At 42.7% G+C, this 5,351-nt stretch overlaps 1 long non-coding RNA gene across 1 annotated transcript; it reads right to left on the minus strand.

Moving 5' to 3' along the window:
* On the minus strand, positions 1–4,818 carry LOC309369481. The gene is made up of 3 exons (XR_014168169.1): positions 4,769–4,818; positions 2,536–2,668; positions 1–224 (listed from the first exon to the last, which is right to left on the minus strand). It is a non-coding gene; the product is annotated as an uncharacterized lncRNA (long non-coding RNA).
* Between the last annotated feature and the right edge of the window lie 533 nt (positions 4,819–5,351).

Consider the following 5,351-nt stretch of genomic DNA (forward strand, 5'->3'; position numbering starts at 1 on the left):
TCATCCACACGCAGGGCCACAAGCCTTGCTTATCCGAGATTGTCAGCAAACACGTGTGTGAGAATGAGAGAGACCTTCGAGGGCTTTCTCATTAATGAAAACCGAACATCTGAATGCCTCTGTACTTGGAGCTAATCCTTAGGAACTCCTCGAACTAGTCAGGACTCTCTTTTTCCAGGACACGTCCTCCTTTTCATGGGTGGGGTCGTCAAAGCGATCCATAGCTAAAAGTCGACAAATGCGACCTCTTTTTTGCTCTTTGAAATATGGCAACCCTACGTATCTGACATAATAACAGAAGAAGAGCCCTGCCAGCGGCCCATTCAAAGCTGTGCCTGCTAAACTTGAGAAAAGTGCCACTCGTTTCTATTTGAAGCAATGGGAAAACGCGACCTCCTCGTGCCACACCAGACAGGCTGCCACGCAGCTCCCTCCCTCCCCGCGCCTCTCAGAGGCTATATCCTGTTGTTCCTTCCCCTTCCAAGAGAAAGGGCCCTGATCCCTCCTCTTCTGGCCAGCAGGATCTTCCCCTTCCCTTCCTTCCTGCAGCGCCTTGTCTGTAGGCGATCGGGTTTCCCCCGCCGCACCCGCCCTACCTGCCTCAAGTTCTTGACTTCTGAACTCTTTAGGGAACCTGCTGGCGCCAGCTCCATCATCCAAAGTCCTTGTGGTTTGGGAGAGCTGAAGCTTTCGGGGGTTAGGGAGGAAGGAGCTGATGACTGCTTCAAGGGGGTCCCTCCCTCCCTCCCCCAAGGGTTTAATTGCACTCCCGGAGGCTACTGGTGGGGAATCTGGCTCCCCCCCACCCCACCCTCTCTGCCTTGTTGTGTAATGGGAGGCTGATCCCTAGAAAGGTGGATAAATATACACTTCACCTCCCTCAAAAAAGTGCAACCCAGTGACAAGGAAGCATCCAATAGGCAGCCTGCTTCAAAGCTTAGTTTCCCTTGGGTGGGAGGTTGGTTCAGGCTTGTCCTCTCATACTTTCTCCCTCGATATTGGAAATAGGGAAATGAAGGCAATGGGGTCCTTTATATGCCCAGCTGTCCTTTGTCAACAACAATTTGTTGCTGGTTTTTTGTGTTGAATATATGCTATATGGTAATTTATGGACCTAATTATAGGTACCTAAAGCAATTGCACATAACAGTCCATGCAGAATGTAGGCACCCTGTATATAGAAATGAGCAAACCAGTGATATTTTAGGGAGCAGACTAGCAGGCTTGCATCACAGGAGGCTTGCATCATTACTTACATCATAGGAGCCTACACAACACAAAACACTGTTGCTGTATGTAGGTTTTATTTTATTTGTTTTTTATCTTATATTTTGGAAATGTATGTGCAGCTTTCTTTCCTTTAATTTTTTTGAGGGCCCCCAAGAGAGTGGGCCCCTAAGCTATATCTTGTTTAGCTTATACGTAAATCCAGCACTGTGTGTGCATGTTCTCATGCGAGGCACTTTAGTGAAGTTCAGTTTCTGGTGCACTTTGAAATGGGTTTCTATTGGTCACTTTTTTCATGTGGATTTTTTTTTGGGGGGGGGCATTTTTATGGAAAGCCTAGAGTATCAACATACTAAAGAAATGGATACACTGCATTTTGAATTAGCATTCTTGCCTATTCATAACCCTGATATACTGGGCAAACAAAGACCTCCATCCCTACTTGCTCAGGCAAGGACAGGTGTACTTGCTTTGTCTAGCCATGGAGGAGGAGGAGTTTGGATTTGATATCCCTCCTTTCACTCCCCTTCAGGAGTCTCAAAGCTACTAACAATCTCCTTTCCCTTCCTCCCCCACAACAAACACTCTGTGAGGTGAGTGAGGCTGAGAGACTTCAAAGAAGTGTGACTAGCCCAAGGTCACCCAGCAGCTGCATGTGGAGGAGAGGGGAAGCGAGCCCAATTCACCAGATTACAAGACTACCACTCTTAACCACTACACCGTGCTAGCTGGTTAGTTAGTGGCCAGGGACCCCTGCAGGACAATTTTTGAGTCTTATTTATTTTTTAAGGATATTTTTTAGCCCACCCTTCATCATCATAATAGATCTCAGGTCAAGGTGCAGCACACACATTAAAATACACTGAAGAAATGAAATCAGCTGAAAACAATCAAAAGTATAAATCAATGTAAGGGCACCTTGAAAGAACTCATTGAATTGAAAAATGCTGCTTAAAGGTGCAAGGTGGCCTACTCACTCTCGGTCATACTCTAAAATACTCTAGATGCCTGAGCAGCAGGTGGGTCTTTACATGCTGCTGAAATGACAGAAGTGTCAGCAACCAAGTGTGTTTCCAAAGGGAGAGCATGCCACAAGCAAGGTCCCTCCTTTGTACAGAAGGCCCCTTTCTGTGTCATTGTATAGTGTGTGTCATCCCAGCAGTGTAAAAGAGCCTCGATCCATTTCTGGTCCCCTGTAGTTATGTTATCACTGGGGTGGGTACATTCAAGATGTATATCTGAATAAGATTCCACTTCAAAGTATGTGAGGAGGGACCGCATCCAAATTCAAAGGCACGTCCAGCTTACTTTCAATGGGATGTGCGTTCCCCTTCTTCTCCACCTTGTCTATTGTATGCATCTGGGGGGTGAAGAGACTTGCTGGAACAATGCAGATGCCATCCCTCTTCTCTCTAATATCCATCTGCCTTGTGAACAGTTTCTTAGGTACAAAAAACAAACCAACAAGCCAGGAAATGGAAGTACATTTCATGGGGAGCTAATAATAGTATTACTTAATACAGGTGTGTTGCTTTCAAGTGTTCAGAGCACTTCACATCCATTATTTAGTTGCAATTGTTACAACAACCCTGTAAGATGGCAGTGTTTATTATCTTCTATACTGCAGATAGGCCTGAGGCAGAGAGAGAGAGCAGCTTGCCTATGGTTCAAGGATGATGCAAAATTCAACCTCCTAAGTTGTACTTGGTGTCTCCTACCTGTTATTACTGTACAAAAGCATACTGCTCACAAGTAGGCTTAGCACTTCATAGATTGCAGTATAAGGTGATAGTAGCATTGACTTATTTCTCCATCTCTTATAATTAGCCATGCTGGTGGAGGCTGATGGGAGTTGTAGTCCAGAGAGCATCACGTTGGCAAATACTGCTTTGCAGGGTTCTTATGAAGATTACAATGAATAATGCATGTGAAGCACTTTAAATATCTGAAAGTATTGTCCCAATGGTAAGTATTATTATAACATGTTTAACAATCCCATGCACACTTACCTGGGGGTAAGTTCCATTTAGCATGCTCAGAAATATCCTACATGGCTGCAAACATGTTTACTCAAGAGTAAGATCCATTGAACACAAGGGGACTAACCTCTGAGTAAACCCTGCTTTAGGTTGCTCTGCTCAACATGGTTTCAATGCTCAGTTTGTTATTTAAAGCATTTTAAGAACTACACTCTTTGGCAAAAAGTGTCCCAGAACAACTTACTGATCAATAAAAAAGGCAGTCCGTGTCCTCAGGTTTATTATTTGTTTTATTTATTAAAAATGTATAAAGTCCTTCATTTGAAAATTACAAAAGGTTAAAGAGATTCAGCTGGGGGTGGGGGTGAGAGCAAACTTCAGCATCAGTTTTTACAATGACCAGCTGGGATGGAAAGAGCTCAGGTAGCCTGATGGAATCGATGCTGTTGGCTGACAGATGAAGGAGAAAAACCATGAGCAGCTGGTCTCAGCAAAGCGGGAGGAATAGAGCAGCTTCCCTTTTCTCCCTCTGATGCATCATCACCATTCCTGAGTTTGTCAACCACTTGTGATCTCCAAATGGGAGGAAAAGTGGGATAAAAGGTGGGCATCAGAGCATGTACCAGCTTATTGGCTTCTTGGCTCTTGAGCTGGCCCTGGTTCTGACCAGATTTGGGCAGACTTGAAACTCTTGTACATGACAAACATGTGAAGGTTGCAAGTTCACATCTGCATTAAGGTGTTTATACAGAGATCCTCGTATCTTTTCCTTCCCCCTTCTGCTTTTGTATTGTTAAGCTGAATATAATTCTTTAGGCCCATGATATAACTAGAGATCAGCTGACGGTGGAACTCCGAAACCCATTGAGTGCGCTTTTGGAATGAGGGCTTGGGATTCAGTCACTCCGATCACGGAAGGAAAACTAACATGATTGTTGACAACTTTATGCCAATGTGATTGACCTGCCCTAATAACACAATTGTTTCGTTTTGAGTACAGCGCTCTTTAGATTGGCTCAGAACCAAACAGCATACTGATTGGTTTATAATGGCTACACTTCCAGCAGATCGTTTACGTATTATTATTTATACTGTATCTTTGGATTTGGGGTACAGGAAGAGGATGTTGTTTACAATGTTTCTTAGTGCCAAAATAGATGTTTCATGCAGCACCATTTTTTAAAAAAAGAACAATAAAAATAGCCTGTGGAGGATTATTTAACCCTTCCAAAATGTTGCCTTAAAACTCAAAATCCCACCTCAAAGCTGCTGATCACCACACAAAGAAAAAGATACAACTGAATGCACCACATCTCTCCCCCCCCACCTCCTCCCCACACCACAAATAAGGAAAAGCAACTTACGGAGGGAGCATTTTTAAATAGAAAAGTATCTGGAAGGGAAAGGGTTAAGTAGCCCCTCCCCAGCTGCTTCACCACTGAAATCCTCAGCCCCCAGAGGCTGCTTTGCTGCCCAATAAAAATAAGAACCTGCTTATAAGTTGCCTTTGCTCATGGGAGCTCAAGACAGCATGCATTATGTTTTATGTATACAAAATATACCTGTTGTATAAGTTGCCCTGCCTGTGCTGATTGGTGGTTATTGTTTCACCCATGAATCATAACGGAGAACAAAGAAATAAAACAATTGTAATTGCAATGAAACAAACAAAAACAGAATAGCAGTAATATCTAACATGTATCATCCTACCGAGGAGGTAGAAAATTGAGTCAAGTTTCGCAAGCTGCCACGGCAAATCCTGTCACTGAAATAAGGTCACTGTAATATACTGTTTGTTTGTTTCTTTATTTATATTTATTTTAAAATTTATATCCCACTTTTTGCCATGTAAGTCCCAAAGCTGCTGAGAATAAAATATACAATAAAGCATTGTTTAAGTTTCCAATTTTTTTAAAAAAAATTTCAAGAATTTAAAATCCTATCTATATAAATATATGTATTTACAAAATGGAGGGCATTTGAGAAGCATTCAAGGTGCAAAGGCCTCCTGAAATAATATAGATATGATATGGTGCTTGTGTCTGTCTAACTTCGTAAGTAAGGGAACTGCATGATTTTAAAAAATACTATACAGTCCTTTGAGCTTCCTTCTGGGTTTTGTTTACAGTGCTGCACTTGTGTAAT

This window comes from Podarcis melisellensis, assembly GCF_964234715.1.
Source record: "Podarcis melisellensis genome assembly, chromosome: 5".
Lineage (NCBI taxonomy): Eukaryota > Metazoa > Chordata > Lepidosauria > Squamata > Lacertidae > Podarcis > Podarcis melisellensis.